Source organism: Gopherus flavomarginatus, chromosome 8 (assembly GCF_025201925.1).
Source record: "Gopherus flavomarginatus isolate rGopFla2 chromosome 8, rGopFla2.mat.asm, whole genome shotgun sequence".
Classification (NCBI taxonomy): Eukaryota; Metazoa; Chordata; order Testudines; family Testudinidae; genus Gopherus; species Gopherus flavomarginatus.
This window is the reverse complement of record NC_066624.1, coordinates 9,781,812-9,802,614: the sequence shown is the minus strand read 5'-3', so window position 1 is coordinate 9,802,614 and position 20,803 is coordinate 9,781,812.

Here is a 20,803-nt window from a genome sequence, read left to right as displayed (position 1 = left end):
ATAAGGATCTTGATACGGTTCCACATTAATTTTAATCTTGTCTTTAGCAGGTTCTGCAGGTCATGGTGCAGTGGGATCCTCATATTTGCATTGACATGATTAAGAAAGTGAAATGTCTGAGCAACTCTTCTAATTTGTGGAGACTAGGTGTATGACTCAGTCCTTGGCTCAGGTTGTGGTTTAGACATTAGATAATCATTTTGGATTCAGTATCAAAATATTTAACCAGCTGCAAGTTAGTAGATTTGATTGACTTTTTAATAAAATTCTTTAGTTGTTGAATATAACCCAGTGGACAGCCACCTCCTTGGATCCCTTCATAGGAACTATAAAGTTCGAACATATCTATTGTATGAATTTGATGATTTAACTCGATTTAATTCTCTTCCCATATGGAGACTAACTTGTTGATTTGATTTTATATTGTTTTAGTCTTAGTTTAGTGTAATATAAACAACTGTAATTTAGCTGTGGCGATGTTTTCTTGATTTGATTTTTGTTTAATAAATTTATAATATGTGTAAAACAGATACTGAGTCACTTTTCTTCTTCCAACAAGTAATGTGGGTCCAGATGCTTTGAGGACCTGGGTAGATATCAGACAGTCAAGCTAAAATCCTGAGCAGTTCCCCTTCATTAGCCTTTGGTTCTCCCAGTTACAACCCTGGGAAAAGATGGTGCTGCTACCTTTGTATATTTACCTGTGACATATTGTGTTTGCTTTTCGTTCTTAATACTAGTAGTTATGCAGCTGGTGGAAAGATGTCAGCTGCTTATAGTGTAAGAATTACTCAGTGAATGTTTTGTGTGGGAATGTGATTATGTAATTAAAGTTGAGATGTGTTTACTAGCACCTAATGTTCTGTAAGTGCACTTGTTTTACCAAACTCATGGGAATGTAGAATCCCCTAAACACAAATGCTATGGCTTATTTCTACATTATTTGCAGAGGGAAAAACCCTACTGCTATTTTGTGAAGGAAAAAGAGAATGTTGCAGTATTCCCAAACCTTCTAATATCTGAGCAGCCCTGTTGTACCTCAGGTAAGCTGAGCTAGCTTCAGGTAGTGTAATCCCAATGATTTATATGGAAAAAGTCATTGATGCTGACTATGAGGAATAAGAATCACATATTGTGTCTAATTGGAAAGTAACACTAACAAACTTCTACAAAGCAGTAAAGCCTTTTATCCACTTAAAGACAGAGCAGCATTATGCTAATGAGTGATAATCAGATGAAGGGAAATCCTTTGATCATATAGTTTTTAAGTTTCCAGATGACTTTTTACTGAGACCAATGGATATAACAAGCATTTTTCTGCATTACTCTCCTGGGTACATAAGTACACCTGTTTAGGATTCTTTTAAGCCCTTTACTCTTTGCAGTGTCTCCCTTTCATTTCCAAGATCACCAACTCTATCCCTAAAACTTGGATCAGATTCTTTGAAAGTTCACCAGGGCTTAAAAAGCTTTTGTGTGAACCTGGGCTGACTGACGACTGCATCAAAAATCATGGAGGAGCTATGCCTTTTGCAAGACTTCCACTTAAGAACAGGCGAAATGTGATGGGCTTGAGGTTATAAGCAGCTCAGTGTAAAACTGAGAGGGTGTGCAGCCGTAGAAATTGAAACCAAAGGGAAGGAATCCCCTTTACACAGCTCTGATTCCAAGGCTGGTCTTCAGATAGGTGTCTGCCTATTTATTTATTCTGTGCTTGTCGTCATTGTAGTTGAGCATCATACAGAAAATGAAATAAGTATTTCATCACTAGAAATCTCCAATCTCCAGGAAGAGAGGGATATTGTACATTCAATTGTGGGGTCAGTCTTTTAAGTGGGAAGGGTTTGAGTAGTTGAACCCTTAGTAGTTATTTAATAGTTGAACCCTTACCCAAAGGTATGGGTTTCTTGTTTGTTTTTGAAGATGGGAGGTCAGATTCACAGTGCTCTGCACAGCACACATGAAGAAAATCAGAGTAAAGGTGGCTTTAGGTCAGCTTTCCACTCCTCTGATCTTGGGGATTCTGGCGGAGTCAGTTTAACCCAGTGGTGAAATGTAAACCTAAGGGCTGTTCTTTCTTCTGCTGGCTACAGTGGTCTCCAAGGAGCCATTGCACCAGATGAAAACCTGAGTATAAAGGTTTTCTGGCAATGCTCTTTTCCCTTGGCCACTCCCCCACAATTTATCACCTTTGTCCACGTCTACAATGGGAGTTGTATAGAGTGAATGGCCCTGGTAGCTGGAGCCACCAGCTTTTCCGTTTCAGGATATGGTCATAACATTGTGGCAATTTATAGGAGGTTTTGGATGGAGAAAAGATAGTGTCTCTAACTTTTCTTTTTGTGGACCGTTGGCTTCAATTTCTTTATTTCTTTTCTCTAGTAACCAAAAGTATATTCATTTTTATATGTATTCATGGATTTTCCACAGTGTATCTTTCTTGTATAGACTGTGGGAATTTTGTTCCATAGTGATATCTACAGGCATACCCTCCCAACAATGTACTTCGGAAGCTTGGTATAAGGTCCAGAAAAAGAATTGAGATACCGTAAGGATCATTTAAAATTGGGTTCTGTTAGGATATTCCATCACTTTCATATAAAGTTTAAATTATGTAATGAAAAAGATAATACCCTATTTGGAACTATAATACAGGAAAGAAGGCCCAATTTTCTGAATTTAAGTAAAAGAATACCAGAAATAATCAGAGGTAATGATCCATTGTTAGCTTTCAAGCAGTTGACCGATTATTTTGTTGAATGATATCTACATCAGAGGTAAAATGACAATGAATATGTGTAATATGAATGAAGCACCCAAAATGATATATATTTTATTTTAAACACATTTGGTTGGTGATAACAAAGTTAGAAATTATCTCAGAAGTCAATGGCCAAATGATCTAAGGGCTGCTGTGAGCGATGAAATGATGAATGTGATATATGCAAGTGGTTTGAAAAATTACCCCCATTTTACATTTGGAAAAAACTGAGGCACAGAGAGGAGAAGTGACTTGCCCAAGTTTGCCCAGCAGCTCAGTGGCAGTGCTGGGAATGGAATTTAGGTCTCCTGAGTCCTGCTCCACTGGACTGTCCACTAGGCCACAGTGTGAGTAGTAATAAAATGCAGAACTTCTGTACAAGGTGCTTATTTCCCCTTTACCTGTTCATAAGTGTATTTTTGACAGATGGTCAAACACAGATGGCCACATGATCTTATGAATATCTGTTCTGTGCTTGGATAGAGAGCACTAGAAGATCCTTAATTTAAATTTATATCTTGGCTGGGGAGGCAGCATTGTCCAATTTCACAAATGATGCAAATTTGATTCTACTTTGTTGCTGGATAGAAAATTTAAGCCCTGTAAGAAATGGTGTTTTGATCAGTAGGTGGCACTTGCTCCTTTCAGTCAGTACAAAACCAGTGTCCTCACTATCTCATTATTGAGATGGGGTTAGGAGTGCTTGGTGCTGATGGAGTTATGGTGTTTTGGTAGAAAACAGAGATCCTGACTACAGATCTCACAGCATTTTCCACAAAATGAAGGCGTTTAGCTTGATGTCCTGGTTAACCTCTAATTAGGAAATTCCGTTTTGCTGAGCTAATATTCCCCTCTTGTTCCGCTGAATGAGGTAGTCTTCTGTTTGTTGTATGCAGTGCTGTACATGGTTTAAAGCAATCCACTGGAGTAGGAAGCTAGATTTTAGTGAGGGGTGAAATGACTATGCATCTACAAAGCCATCTTTTTCAAAGGGGCTCCAAATTTGTATGGGCAACATTGTGAGCAGTTATTTCCATATTCACTCTCCCTATTTTCTGGTTACGTTATTTGCAGGTTGGCGGACTACTCCGCTTGTGCGTACAAAGGCATGGGGCAAGCATCTGCACTTGCAAAAATTTCTGGCGCACATTTAGATCACTTACTGAAAAACATGGGCCATACCCTACAGGGCATGTGCGCACCTGGAGATATTTTAGTGGAAAGCACGGTAGAAGTACCCGCTATCAGTTCCTCCATTTTGTTTAGATTACTCAGTGAAAGATTGAACTAAAATGATGTTGAACCAAAAACCCAGGCCTGAAAACTTTCCAGCTTTGAGGTCTTCACAATAAGAACTGAGATCCAGACCCACTCCTTTTTCTTTAATGGACCAAACCAAAACTTGGATCCGCCATTACCAAACTGGTGATTCTGAAATGTTGATCTAAATGTTATGGTTTAGCTTAGGCTCTATTTCTGATACTTTGTAGAGTAAATCCAATTTGCCCAAAACAAGTATGTTTTTGATTTGCACCCGGAAGATACTTTTATATAGACATGTTTTTAAATTAACTATATTAGATCTGTACATCTTGCTACATAACACTGTGAAAATTGACCAGTAATATTATGGAAGTATATCATGTACTCTGTATGTTCTTTTAATTGTAGGAGTCTTGGCTTCAACATATAAATGCCTTGTAAAGGGAAACCCCAAATCATCCAGTTTTAGAAAACCTGGGGAGATGAAGAGAAAAGGAGGAAGAAAATAAAATGTCTATGGGTCTGAATTTGACTTCTGATTTTTTTTGGAGGGAGGTGGACACTGGACAAGGCTTGATAGATGAGAAAATGCTTCTAGACATCAGGGGCTGCTGAAAGAGAAGCCTGTTTTCTGGACAAGATGCAATGTATGCAGACACTGGAAGAAAGGAACCAGCTGTTCATCCTTTGATTTTTGCCTGATCAGCTTGAGAGAGTTTTGTGCAAGGTGGTTAGTGCACTCCTCTTCATCAATGAATAGAGAAATTAATGTCATTCATGACTTTCATGGAATGTTTATGCAGAGATAGGGGAAAGATAAAAGGGATGAATGGAGCACTCCAATCAAGAGATGCTCAAATGAATAGGAATCAGAAGAGGTTAGGTGCACTCAGAGTAATATTGTTTTGGCATGTGTAAATGCAGCCAAAAGATATGGAGGCATTAGGTAATAAGCTTTTCAACCTTGAGTTCAAAGGAGACAAACATGGACAATGTGAAAATAAATGGAGGCAGACTCCCAGGAGAGAAATAAAGATTTTAATATACTGTCATGAGGAAACAATCGGAAAAGGGAACATAGTGATTTTTTTTTGTCTCCTTTTTCTACTGAACAGGATATTGTTACAGAGAGTATCTGCTGACCAGAGCCAAGGGGCCATTAAGTTATTTAATGTGCAGTGACCATCAGAAAAGCAGTTTTGCAAAAAATGGCACCAGAGAGATCTGTTCTTAGACACTGTCACTGAAAATCCGTATCGTGCTTGCTCAGTTTTCATGTCGGAAGATGATTTTTTTCAAACTCCCCCAGGATCTGAAAATGAACCTGCTGTTTTTGTATTTTACTTGCATTATCACCAGTGATGATTCCTCCTTTAGAATGTAACTGATGATTTTTCTGATGCATGAGGAAGAATAAAATCTATCTTGCCCTTCCAATTGCTATATTGATTCGACAGTAGTAAAAATAGCACAAAGTAGGGACTTAATCAGATGTTCCTACAGAAGAAGCCCTGGGAGAGGGAAGGAGGGAGTTTGTGTCCCTCCGTAAGGTTATCCTTCTTCACTGCCTCCAGTGGTAGGGGTAGGAGACTGAAAAGTTTATTGGCTGGACCCCCTCTAAAAATAATGGATCTTGAGGTCTTCTGTGAGTAGTAAAGAAGGGACTGGCTCTGGGAGTGGGTTATGTCCTATTTGGGGGAGAAGTGAATTCACACACTCACAGGATACATCAGACAGACAGTCCTAGCTGAGTCTGACACTTCACACATTTCTGAACAGGAGTATTAATGACAAAAGCAATTTTTTTCTCCGAACACTCACATATTTGTTGTATTGAGGCTTTCAGTCAAAGTTACCTACTGCCAGAAAGGAATATGTGTGACTCAAAAACACCTAGATCTTGGATCAGCTTTATGATGCTATTTAGTCCAGTGAAAACCATTTTTTAAACTCACAGTGGAAAAACACTTCTGCTCTTAAGACAAGGTGGCTAAGTTCCCTATTCCAATGCTGTGAGACCTCTGTTAACTCAAACTTCTAGAGCATTTGGAAGTTTGCAGTGGTTTTTAACCGAAAAGACTAAGATATCTCAGTCATGACCTATATCAATTAATGTAATGATTCCATATTTTTACCACTCTTGTTATAGTATTTTTCTGTTGCTTCTTGTATTCAGAGTATTTTTTACAAATGAATAACTTCTCTACCTGGCCTTAGATCATTTTTCTGAGTTGTGTATTGTTGTACTGTGAGTTTTTTCTACTTTTAATATACTTCAGATGTGGAATTTTGCCTGATAATTATATATATGAACAAAACTTTATTCAAAAGAGATTTAAGCAGGTTACATGAGAGACCTCCCTCACAACCACCTCCTCGTTCAAAAAAAGGAGGAAATGTCAAGTTATGGGACACGTCTCAGCTGTGCTTTCACACTGCCTATACAGCACACTTACGCTAACAATGACAGACTCTAAATCATCCCAAGGAACTTTATGCCTCCAACCTGCCGATCCAGGAGTCAGTCTGTGCACCCCAAGTCCCATTGGTGGCTACAACCAGAGCCATGGAAAGGAGAAGGAAGTGTGTATGATAGGCACTATGGAACTAGAGCTGAGAGCCAGCATCCTGGTCCCAACAGTGGCAGGAAATGCAGACAAAAAAATAACTTTAGAGAACAATTGAGTTGCCTAAATATTCAGATTGCTCTGAAGTTACTAGTTTCAGCTATTAAAGTCAATAAAGAGTTTGGCTGGCAGCCTGAACTCTAATTAATATTTCTGTCTTGTTGTTGCTTTATGTATTTGGAGCCCACAATATGGATTTTTTTGCTTGAAATATTTAGCTTTGATTGAATATCTCTTTTAAAAGGTTTACACTTGACCTTGAAGTTTACTTGCAAAAGAAGCCCTATCTTTGGGAAGGGCAACAAATTTCACTTTTTTTTAAAAAAAACATTAAGTGGCAATAAAATAAATTCTAAATGGAAGCAGCTGTCGACATGGAAAAGAGATTATAATACAGGAGGTGGTAGTGCAACTTCCATGGGTTACCTAGAGCTCATTTTTCAAAGTCTTTCTCCTGTGAATTTTATCTGATAAGTTCTAGTTGAATAAACCAAAAATGAAACGAAAAATCAAAACAAAACACCCCCCCCTGCAAAAACTCCAGCAGGCATTTACCATCCCATTTTGCTTTCACTCTCTTTCCGAGTCACTGAAAGTCGTATTCACTTTTGAAATATTTTAAGTGGAATATCCTGGCTTCTGTCCAGCACCTGGCGTAGGAAACATAATTAAGAAATGTTAAAACTCTGCCCTACACAGTTAAAAAGACAACCCCATGGGAATTGAGATGTGAGGCTTCAACTCCATCTTTAATTCAGTACACAATGACATTCCTAAAGGTTGGCAGACCAGGATGGGTAAAATAATGACTTGTCTACACCAGGAAAATGACCCGTTGCTGACACTGGATGTCAACCTTTCTCCCTACTGACCCATTACACTAAGAGCCTTGACCTGTACGTTTATTTGTCCCCAAGATGTTCCTGCTGTGCAGCTCGAGCATGCAAACCTTGCTCAAATAGAAACAATGTCTACTGTATACAATGCTAATTTGGATAGGATGTAATTTTCAGGAAAGATTTTTCAGAATGTATTCATTTGAATGACTGAATTCATTTAATATTTTGCCTAATTTTCCATGGTTTGTATTTCCGCAACAGTACCTGAAAACATTTCCAAATATATACTGGCACAGCCTTTTGGGCTCTTATATTTATCCTCATCCTTTTTCAATCTAAGGATCCATTCTAGAAGACCTCTTAAATCCTATTCTCTAATAAAATGTTTTAGTAGAAGTGTGGCATTTTAACTGTTTACTATTATTATTTGTTGAGCATTGTCATCTCTATTAGGTATTTCAGAGGTGCTCATTAGGGTAGTATCTGAACATCAGACACAGAATTCAAATAATTGTCTCATAGGAGAGAGAAAGCAGAATCTCTGTCTCTTCCATTTCAGATTAAATTAGTTACTTAGGAGTTGGAATTAAAAGATATATTTCTTCTATCTCCTAAACTGAGCCATTCTGCTGCCTTGTAAGTGAACTAAAATAATGGTTCTTGCATTGTATCTTAAAGGTGACAAAAACAGGGCTCATATTGATATCCATGTGCGCCACAATTGAGGGCCTGCAGCGGAGAATGCTCTTATTCTGGTGGGTACGGCTCCAGGTTCCCACATGCTTAGCAGTTGCACAGTTACTGCACATTGACAATATTCTCTGCGTTGCATCTCCATATAACAGGCTAGTCTGAAGAGATTGCCGTCTAAAGACTCCACCCCTGCTTTCACTGCAAGAGTCTAGAACAGAGACAGGCCCTACCTTAGACACCAGCAATACAATATGGATATAAACACCAGTGGACAGGTCAAGTTCAAAGTAGGGGCAATATTCAGGAGAAATCATTGAATGCCCTTATTCTCTTCTTTCTTACAGTAGGGGTCACACAGAGCTTGTGTAGGATTGAGGGAGACCTCGTGTCTACTAGTCAAACTACTGTAGGGTTCTATCTCAGAGATGCCTGTTCTCTTGGGGGCAGGAGAGAGTGGTAACCTTTCATTAAACCTGCAGGACTCAGTCATGTCAGCTGTTCGGGAGGGTAGGATGGGAGGAAGGCTCCTGTCTAAACCTCATGGTTGCAGTGACCTGTTTGCATGGTCAGGAAAGTCATTATCAGGCACTGAGGACTGTAAAAGAGAGTCATGGAAAATATCAGTGGTCAGAAAGGGTCATGGCTTGATTTGGAAGCACTGACTTGCACCAGTATTATACTTCTCCTGATTTACCCCATTATAAGTGAGAGGAAAGTCAAACCCTTATTAATTGTCCTGTTTATAGGTCTAGCAACAACTCTGCTCCCTTTCTTGTCCCACTGAGTGCACTCCATCTGGTTTTTGGCTTCTTGTCCTTAGCTCGCTCATGATTTTTCCACTCTTAACCTGGGACCTAGCTACCATAACCTGTGTGCGCCAATTGCTATTGCCAAGCAGGTCCAACTAAGTTTGGGGCACCTTTGTTTCTTCCCTTCGGGAACCTTTAGCCAGTGAAATTGACCAACAGCCTTCTTAAAATGATGTGGTTTTATTCAGCAGCTGGAAGAAATTATTGGTAAGGAGGGGAGAAAAGGGATTTTAAAACAACAAACAGCCCACAGGCATAAGTCATCTTACCTAATCTAATGCTTCACTACAAGTGAAGTTGGATAGGCTTTTCTCTTATTACAGGAACAAAACCAACATGCGTTTTCCTAGCCCATCCATATTCTCCTGGGTGTCTGTCTCTCTATTTTCTGTCTGACCCACTGTGTCCAAACTGGATTGGGTGATCCACAATTAGACCCATTTAGGCTACTTCCCCTAGCATTGGTTCTTAATGACTCTTAAATGTAAGCTATTAATTGGCTACTAAAATAGGCCTTCTTCCTTTTTCCCCGAGGTGGGTGAAAGTGATCCAAGTCAAGCACATAAATTACATTTTGGGATACTGATCAAAATGTGCACTTAATACAAATATAGCAATATTTTACCACAGTTTTGTTCACTTTATTAAAAAAGGCAGTACTTTTTTCACCAAAACAGTATTTTTTCTCCAGAAAGTGGTTCTTCAAGAAAATGGAAATATTAAAAAATGAATAAAAATCTGCTTTTGTCAGTTTTCAGGTTTTTGGGGAGTAAAACTAGAAAAATGTGAGTTGGTTTAATTTTCATATTTTCCAAGACAATTTTTGAGATATTAAAACAATTTTAGTTTTTGTCAAAATTCACAAAGAAAATATCACTCCTTGAGGAACTCTAATTTTTAGTGTTGATTAAAATATTGCCTAAGTAATGCAATTTATTCATTCTTTTCTATCATATCTATTTAGATGACAAATGATAAAATAACTTGACACTAATCGGTTTTCTGATAGTTCACTCCTGGCACTTGCAAAACTTCCACTGAAACCAATGGGACGTTTGCCTAAGAAAGGAGCACAAATTTTGACCCTATATTTAAAAGCCTGTCAAACAACATGGTAAATTGTCTCCATAATGAAAATCAGACATGTTGCACAAGTTAACAGTAGTGCGTTGATGGGTAATTAAGTACAATCAGGGAATCTTGAAGATAATTATAAATGGTAAGCTTGAGAGGTTTATGAAAAGAGTTTTTAGACACCTGAGATTAACTTGAAACTTGATAATTAAATATTTTGTATTTATTGGCTTCTATATGATTTCTAAAAGAAGACATCAAACTGTCTTTGTAATTGTCAGAGCCATTTTGCTAGGCATCTGATTTTTCTCAGTTTCCCATCTAACTGGTGAACTAAAATCATAGGTGCTAATAACAATGGAGATGTCCACAATGACTGGGCTTCTTTCCCTGGTGAACCTTTTTCTTGTAATAAAATATTCTAACACGGCTAGTTTTCAGAACAAGAAGAAACTCATATGCTCTCCTTCCCAGTTACCCCGGTGTTGCTTTGATGGAGGGAATTTCAGATTATGGGACAAAATAGGTCAAGTTTCTTGATCTGGAAATCACTGCTGTGAAAGGCAAAGAACTCACTCCTGCACTCTTTAGTCAGACAAAATATTCAAGCAATGGAAATATTGTCTAAGCACCAAGTGCAAGATTGGATCCCAAACTGAGCATAGAGAGAATGGATATTGGAGCGATAAGGTGATAGGACTCATTTATTGAATTTTTCTCATACTGGGGAAATCAGGAATAATTTTAGGGCTCTAGGTACCACACTAACTGAAAACTCCAAAAGGGCAACTAATTAAAGAAATGTATGGCTACACATACTGTACCAAGGAGACCACCAGTGACTTGCTAGTTGACGATCTTATCATGCTTGTTGTTCTAGCATAAATTCAGGATTGAACTCACTGAATGATCATTTTCAGAGTTGCTAGTGAGCCACAGAGAGTCTGTGAGCCATTAGCATTAAAAACTCTATGGTCTAGCATCAGTTTGTATGTCTGTATGTCATCAGTTTGGGTCAGATTTTGATCTATTCTGAGTATTTCCATGGATCCTCAGAGGTGTTGCTTCAGAGATGCAACTGAAAATGAGATTTTTTGTTTTACTTGGGGGTTTGTGCAGTATAAAGTAAAGAGAAAATTTGAAGCCTATAAATGAAAGAGAACTCTTGGGACCAGATCCTCAGCTGGCTGTAGTTTGGCATAGCTTTTTGTGATTGATAAACAAAACAATCTTTCAGAAAAGGAATACTTCTTAAAATTAAATTTAAAGCAGCAAGCTCTGCCTGGTAAAATAGGCTTCCAACCTATGAAAAAGTTCTGGCTGATGGTAAGAAATCAAGATCAGCATCTCCTGAGGGTAATGGACTTCATTTTATCCCTGATTTATGTCTTGTTACGTTGGAGAATAGAGCTGAAAAATAAAGATAGTGAGGTGGTCAAACAACAAAATGAGAAAATGCTGTAAAATATTGTTGTGTCAATACCTAACAAGATTGGTGATAGACTGAAAGGATACCTGTCACTGAAGTGACAGAAGATTAGGATGATGAATCAATATGTATACGCAGCGCTCTGAAGGACAGCGGTTCCATCAAGTTCACTAAAGTAGCAATAGTATCACAACAGGTGTTTCCCAAGTGACACTGATTCATAGTTCTTTTTGCAATGCAATTTAAATTCCAGCTTACATTCAAAGGCTTGAGTTTAACTAACATAACTAGGAATCTTTGTGGCTGCCGAAACTTCATTTTCTCATCCATCTTCACAAATACACAAGGTGTAAGATTGAGCCAATGTGAAAAACTTATGTACGTAGTTAAGTACATGGCAACGCTTACTAATCTTACCCAGTTTTGGCATTATACATCTTATCCTTTTCAGTGCTCTGTACTGATTAAACTTTCTAGATTCTCACATGTGTAAAATACTACTAAATATTCAAGGCAATCTTCTCAACCCTCTTTGAGAAACCATGTTAATTTCCAGTGCCTACCAAATGATCATATAATTTATGCATTTTAATATCTTTTCAAAAGCTAGGACAATAGATAATTGTCTGGAAATGTTTAATTGGAGTAATACAAAGGAAATGGCACCTTGGAGTAAATATCTATTCCTTGTTGGCTTACTACCAAAATCAAACTTATTGAATGTGATTTTTGTGAAACGTATTTGAGAGCTTTAAAATAGTTGTATTAAACTATTTTCCTAATAATCACTAGCTATTCAGAATGTTTCCCTTTCTTTTTTAACACAATTGAGCAAATTATTCCACTGTTGAACTGTAACAATGAATATAAAAGTAGTGCAGAACTCAACCTTAAATACAAAATAAACATTTTTTTCCTTTAAATTATCTACCGTACAAGGAAAAATCTCATGATATGACTTAAATCTAAAGCTCTGATTATAACCGCTCATCTTAATATTTCTGTTCAGTGCACCATACTTTTTCTTTTTCATGCAGTTCAGTTGTTTTAAAACTTATTCCTTAAAAAAAACAAATTCAGGTAACTGTCAGTATCAATAGCGTCTAACGTTTTCTGTATTCTAGATAATCAGAGATTTTGGATATCAGAGATGATGTATTTTCATTATACACTTAAGTCCAGCATAACAACTAGAACTCCGCAAATAATGCAAACAATTTTCTATGCATCTTCCTTTGAATTAAACTGGAAGAATGTTGAAAAATTAGAGAGGGTTCAGAGAACATCCATGAGAATGATAAAAGGACTGGAAATCCTGCCATATATAGTGCAAGACTCAGGGAGTTCAGTCTATTTAATTTAACAAAGAAAAAGTTAAAGAATGACTGACTAAGAAATTTATAAGTACCTGTATTGGGAACAAATATGTGAGGGGCTCTTCAGTTTAGCAGATGAAGATATTACAAGATCCAATGACTGTGAGTTGAGGCTAGACAAATTCAGACTAGAAATAAGATGTAATCTCTCTGGCAATTTTAAAATCAATTTTGGAGGTTTTTCTGAATGATATTATTTCAGGGAAGTTCTAGTGGCCTGTATTTTGCAGGATGTCCAACAAAATTATGATAGTTGTCCCATCTGAGTTTAGAGTCTATGGATCTATGAAATGTGTTAGTCTTAGTCCTGCTCGCATTTTGTATGTGATCACTTTTTGGTGAAAATTTATGCCGTCTAGTGGTGCTGTCATTATGAATGCTTGTTCAAAAGCAGTTATAAGGCTGCACAGAAAAGCAATAATTTTAAATGTGAATGCATGAAGCTTGCAAGAAGTGTTCGCCCACTCATCCAGGTAGGGAACAGAAATGTTACCCATCACTAAGCTGATCAATCACAACTAAACAATGCAGTTTGAATTGTGACTATTCACCCAGAATGCTTTGCAATCAATCCACTGAGTTGTTTTAATTGTCCCAAAGAATGCCAAGCGCCTGTGAAAACAGAATACATTTGAGAACATCAGGATATTTTCTAAGCAGAAAAAAGGATTAAACTCATAAAAAATATTTATAATAAAATTGTTTGCTTAGCTCCAATTACCATGACACTAGCTCATAGAGTACAAGGTCATGCATTTGTACTAGGGCTGTTAAGCCATTAAAAAAATTAATTGCAATTAAACTCGCTGTTAAATAATAATAGAATACTATTTATTTACATTTTTTGATGTTTTCTACACTTCAAATATATTGATTTCCATTACAACACAATACAAAGTGTACAGTGCTCATTTTATATTTTTATTACAAATATTTGCATTGTAAAAAATAAAAGAAATAGTATTTTTCAGTTCACCTAATATAAGTACTGTAATGCAATCTCTTTATCATGAAAATTGAACTTATAAATGGAGAACTATAATAAATAAAAAATAACTGTGTTAAAAAATAAAACAATGGAAAATGTTGGAGCCTATGAGTCCACTCGGTCCTACTTCTTGTTCAGCCAATTGCTCAGACAAACAGATGTGTTTGCATTTGCAGGATATACTGGTGCCTGCTTCTTGTTTTCAGTATCACCTGAAAGTGAGAACAGGCATTCTCATGGCACCGTTATAGCCAGTGTCACAAGATAGTTATGTGCCAGATGTGCTAAAGGTTCATATTCCTCTTCATGCTTGAACTACCATTTCAAGGGACTTGTGTCCATGCCGATAAACGCATTTTGTTCAATAAAAATCCAAAGCAGTGTGGACCGACGCATGTTCATTTTTATCATCTGAGTCAGATGCCACCAGCAGAAGGTTGATGGGTCTTTTTGTGGTTCTGGTTCTGTAGTCTCTGGATCAGAGTGTTGCTCTTTTAAGACTTCTGAGAGCATGCGCCACACCTCGTCCCTCTCAGATTTTGGACAGCACTTCAGATGCTTAAACCTTGGGTCAAGTGCTATACTATTTTTAGAAATCTCGCATTGGTACCGTCTTTGTGTTTTCTCAAATCTGCAGTGACAGTGTTTGTAAATCAAACAACATTTGCTGGGTCACCATCTGAGACTGCTGTAACATGAAATATATGGCAGAATGCGGGTAAAACAGAGCAGAGGACATACAATTCTCCCCCAAGGAGTTCAGTCACAAATTTAATTAACACACTAATTTTTTAACAAACATCATCAGCATGAAAGCATGTCTTCTGGAATGGTGGCTGAAGCATGAAGGGGCATACGAATGTTTAGCATATCTGGCATGTAAATATCTTGCAATGCCAGCTACAACAGTGCCATGACAACGCCTATTCTCACTTTCAGGTGACATTGTAAATAAGGCAGACAGTAGTATCTGCCGTAAATGTAAACGAACTTGTTTGTCATAGCGATTGGCTGAAGAAGTAGGACTGAGTGGACTTGTAGGCTCTAAAGTTTTTACATTGTTTTGTTTTTGAGTGCAGTTATGTAACTACAAAAAAATCTACATTTGTAAGTTACACTTTCTTGATAGAGATTGTACTACAGTATTTGTATGAGGTGAATTGAAAAATACTATTTCTTTTATCATTTTTATGGTGCAAATTGTAATAAAAATAATATAAAGTCAGCACTGTACACTTTGTATTCTGTGTTGTAATAGAAATCAATGTATTTGAAAATGTAGAAAAACATCCAAAAATATTTGACATTTCAATCAGTATTCTGTTGTTTAACAGTGTGATTAATTGTGATTATTTTTTTTAATCACAATAATTTTTTTTGAATTAATCGTGAGTTAATTGCAGCTGACAGCCCTATTATATTATAGCCCATATAATGCAGCTCATTATATTAGAAACTGTTTGGGAAAACTGTCACATGAAAACACTCATTCAAAAATGAATTTTATTTATAGCTTATAAATTTGCTTTAATTTTTTTTTATTTTCTAGGATTTAATGTACAATCATGAAATAAAATAAGTGGGCATAACTACCTTCCCATGTGGTTTGAACTTGGGACCTTCAGCATTTAAATCACGGGCCTCAACAGTTTGAGCTAAAGAAATAACTCTGCTCATGGGCAACTATAATTGACTCCTGTCTTCTTTTTGGGAGAGCTGATGGGAGTGGGGAAGATAAAAACCCTAAACTCCTCTAGTGTCGGTTATACAACCATCTTGCAAATTAGACAAGGCGTGATATTGGTCATGTCATGCGTACTAAGAAGTTTCTCTTTGCTTGTTTACTTTATTATAGAATCTTAGGGTCCTGTCTTAGTTTTGGTATATGTGCAAATGTCATTGAAACCAGTGGAAGTTTAGCACATGAAAGCATACTGAAGGATTGGGCCTAGAGAAATTTTAGATGGAAAGACCTACAACAATGGGTCATCATGTCCATCATCCTATCAAAGCAGTACTGCTATCTACACTACACTCCGAAGTGATATTTCCAATTTGCTTTAGAAAGCTTTCACCTTGGGAACATCTTCCAGGGTCAATGGTGGAGTGGAGAAAATGCTGTAATGAGCAATCTCATGTTAGCAAGGGAATGGATGAAGTGAACCAACGCAGTAGATCTTCACTATCTCGGATACCTATAATTTTGTGAAATATTACACTAAACTTGTTTTAGCTGGAAGTCATCTTTGTTATATTGTAACACCAAGTTAAGAGTGTGGCCTGGAATATAATCTGTATGGGCAGATTCTTGAGGTGGTATGGATTCTCATCAGCTCCAATGGGGGATCCATGCCACCCATATGAATCTAATTAGCTTAGCTCAGAGGTCGGCAAACTTTCAGAAGTGGTGGGTCGAGTCTTCATTTATTCACTCTAATTTAAGGTTTTGCGTGCCAGTAATATATTTTAACGTTTTTAGAAGGCTATAATATAACTAAACTATTGTTGTATGTAAAGTAAATAAGGTTTTAAAAATGTTTAAGAAGCTTCATTTAAAATTAAATTAAAATGCAGAGCGCCCCCCCCCCCCGAGTGATGGCCAGGACCCAGACAGTGTGAGTGCCACTGAAAATCAGCTTGAGTGCTGCCTTCGGCACACGTGCCATAGGTTGCCTACCCCTGCCTTAGCTCTTTCTCTCCACACCTGTTGACCTTGGAGTATGAAGGTCATGCTGAGGTCATGGATATGGTAACACACATGGCACAGAAGGTGAATTGAGCTCCCAGCTGGGAGAGTTCACTAAATGGTTAAGCCTGAGCTAGTGTCGGTATTGGATATTTGGAAGATAACAGTGTGCAACAGCAGGACTCCAAAATGGCATGCCAGATGGCAACGTGTGCCCTCACATATGGGAGGGCAGGAAAGATTTCAGCTCAGAAATGAGCATCTTTAAAATCTAACAAGATCCTTATTAAGTGTCATCTCTCCAGTGTAAACAAATAGGAAATATAGACATCTTTAATAGCTGGAATGGAAAGTTAGATCCTGGTATTTATGAAGTTGTCATACTAAGTTAATAGCTTAAACTATCCTTTTTGATAATACCAGGCATTTAGCAAGCACAATATAGATTTTCACAGGGTAAGCATACATGACATCAAAAGCACTTCTCTCTGATTGCTAGTAATATCTGGTAATGGGAGTCAACAGAGGAAAAAAAAAGCTGACATAACTTCAATGAATTATGAATAAAATTTCTTAGAAGACTATAAAATGTTCCATGGAAATAAACGCATTTGTATTTTTTGATCATCAATGATTTCATTTAATTTTGGCCAAGCAAAGGATTGGTGCATTGTATGAACATTTTAATGCATGATAGAAGTGGAAAACAGGAATTTTAAACATCTTCATGTTAAAACACAAACACATTAAGTATGGGTTAATTATTTCTGTTCTTTCTGCTCCTCTCTATTTATATGTATTGAGCATTTCTAGTTTTCTGCCTAAGTGAATTCTGATTTTAGTTCTACTGTTGTTTCTCATTCACAATTAAATGAATACTGATCAGCATGTTGACTGATTACACAATTAATATTTGGGAGTCATAACTGGAAGAGGGAAAAAGAAAATTAAAGATAAATATACTTTTAAAAACAATGGGACTCCAGTAGAGCTACGATATTTTTACATCAGCTGAGGATCTAACCCATTCAAGGCAATGGCACCACAAAAAAATTGATTATAAGATGACTGACCTATTACTGGATTGTTCTAGGGGTTTTTGCTCATTATTTTCCAGTCTGAAAATTAATTTTACTTAGTGATTTACCTTAATCAAATCTTTGGCTCTGATTGTCCTTGTACATTGATTCAAATCTGGATTTGACCTAACTGCACATCTCCTATCTGTATAATGAGCCAATCTGAAACCCCATAGATGAACACACCTACATTTTGATCAGGTCAGGGTCAGATTTGAACTTCGAAATTTTGATATTAAAACATTTTACCATTTCCCCACTTGTATATACAGTAGTCAGTGCAGTTCTTCATTCTCCAAGTATTTTTGTACATATTCCCCATCTGTCACCAGGTCATCTTTGTCTCATCTTAGTGTGGAGAGCCCAAATCTAGCTCTCAGTTATATTAGTGTAAATCCAAAGTAATTTCATTGAAACTCTCACTTATAGAATGTATGTTTCTGGTCTTTCTGGACCACATGCCTTCACTTTTGTGACTTCATTCACAATAAATACCAGTGCAGGAGTGCTGATTGGTTGTTGTCATTACTCAAATTACTAGCCTATTTCTAGTTATGCTATCTAAATTAGCAAATGCCAGCACTTTCCAGAGAACAAAGGGTACTTCTGCTGCTCAGAAGAAGCCCAAGGTATAATAGTCAAGACGTACAAATTTAAACCCCCAAGAAAGAGATCTTTCTTGTAAAAATACTAATCTGTAACTTTAAGAATTTTCACCTTTGCTCTTCCTTCCTGTCCTCTGATTAAATGTTATTAGAAAACATACATGAAGTAAACGTAATGTTTTTAGCATTATGCAACTTCAGCTCTAAGTCTGCATTTCCTTTTGTCGTACACTGTGTGTGTCTTGTTCTGAAACTCTGCAAAACAGTCAAATGGCGATGCTTAATGACTGATCAGACAGAATGCTTCAGACTCTTTGATCTAGCAAATATTTCCAGCTGTGAGTGAGAGAAAGCAGAGATGAAATGCTGTAAATCAGTGGTTCCCAGACTTGTTCCACCGCTTGTCCAGGGAAAGCCCCTGGCAGGCCGGGTCGATTTGTTTACCTGCTACGGCCGCAGGTTCGGCCAATAGCAGCTCCCAGTGGCCGTGATTCGCTGCCCCAGGCCAATGGCAGCTGCTGGAAGTGGCACAGGCCGAGCTGCTGCTTCCAGCAGCTCCCATTGACCTGGAGTAGCAAACACGGATACTGGGAGCTGTACTTGGCCAAACCTGCAAACGCAGCAGGTACACAAACTGGCTTGGCCCGCCAGGGGCATTCCCTGCACAAGTGGCGAAACAAGTTTGGGAACCACTGCTGTAAATAATTGCACCCCTTTAAGAATTAAGGCTTTTTTGGAGTCAGAATGATCTAGGGTCACTATTTACTAGAAGAGAATTAAAAGGATCTTTCAGTGGTTGTATGTAGTTAAAAATATATTTATGTCATTAAACAGAACCTCTGTGAATCATTCAGCTAAATTCCCACTTACCTCTCTAAACTGAATAAGGAAGAACTTTGAAAACAGTTTTGCAATTCCCTTTAATTCGACATCTGGGAAGTGCAAAAATAGTCACCCTAGACATTATTTTATACATCTCTCTACACAGATGCATTTTACTGTATGTTGCTATTTTCATTTTATTGTCTGTCACAAGAATTAAGGTTTTAATGCCTCATAAATTTTTCCAAATGTGGGAATTTTTTAACCAAGGCTATGTCTACACTACCCCGGTAAGTCAACCTAAGATACACAATTCCAGCTATGTGGATAATATGGCTGGAGTCAACGTAGCTTAGGTCAGTTTACTGCAGTGTCTACACTGCACTGGGTTGACAGGAGACACTCTCCCGTTGACTTACAATACTCTTCTCATTCCTGGTGGAGTACTAGTGCTCTGCCATGGATGTAGCAGGTCTTCAGTAGACCTGCTAAATTGACCCCAGGTGCATTGATCGCTGGAGCATCGATCTGGCAATAGTGTAGACATAGTCTAAAATTTTATATCTCTTCCCAGTCATTTATGGTACCTAGAGAAGCAAAGCACCCAGCTTGGAAGCACAAAGGAATAGTTGTGTGTGTGTGTGTGTGCATGCGCTTATATATATATATCCATTATAGTAACGCTAAAACTAAATATAAGAAAATCAAAATTAAATGGGTAAATATAATCTTAGTTTTATGTGGAGATTTAAGTGCAAATTTTAAATGACTGCCTTTTGTGTGCACAGTATTTATTGTTAGCTACTTGTGTATGGAGTTTAATTCCTAACCAGTTCTCTTATGTAGCAGTAATTTTCTTTAGCATGACAGGGCAAATGGTTGGTTTCTAATGGCTACCACAATATACAAATAATGCCATCCTTCAGATGTAGTGTAATGTTACAATTTTTAATTCTTAATTAAATTTAAAATTATCGGAGTTAGGTGAAACAGTCAATTCTGAATGATTTGACCCTTTTTTTTTCCTTCTTCAAATGTATTTCTTGCCTTTGTGTATTTCACTGAAACTGAGCTAAGGTTTGATTTGAAACGTTTTCCCATTTGAGATCATGTAAATTCTACAAATCACTAGAATGTGAATGCAGCTGAAACATCTAGAAAGTCATTGGTTTGGATTATACATTTACAAAATCATGAAATATGAGTGCCTGGTATTAATTATTTAAATTTATCTCCCCAAAGTTTTTGCATCAGTGGCAATGTCATATCATTTTTCTCAGTCCTCCTTTCACAGTCGGTTAGGACAGTAGCTCTACTTTGTGTCGATTCATATAATGTTCTTTATCGCATGGAAAGATACTTTGTGACAATCATCAGTCATGTTAAAAACAAAGAAGAATTCTAGTTTTAAGAGTTTAATTTTAAGAGACTTCTCATCCCACAAATAACATTGAGTTTAAAATGAGATTGGCTTTGAGCTGAGTTCCTGCACAAAATATGAGCACTGTAGCATTTCCTAATGCACCAGATAGCCCTCTGTGAACTCAAAAGTTACAGGTGAGTAATATGAAATTATCACTTCATCTTCATTTGCTGGTAGCTTCAAAGCACAGGTTTCAAGTTCATGCTTGAACGTTTGCTTCTGAAACAGGTACCTTGTATGTAGCTACCCCACTAGTGTACTAGCTTTCCATTTCCATAAAATAAAAACATGTTACTAGTTGAAACTGAAGAAGAAAATCTTCAAAATGT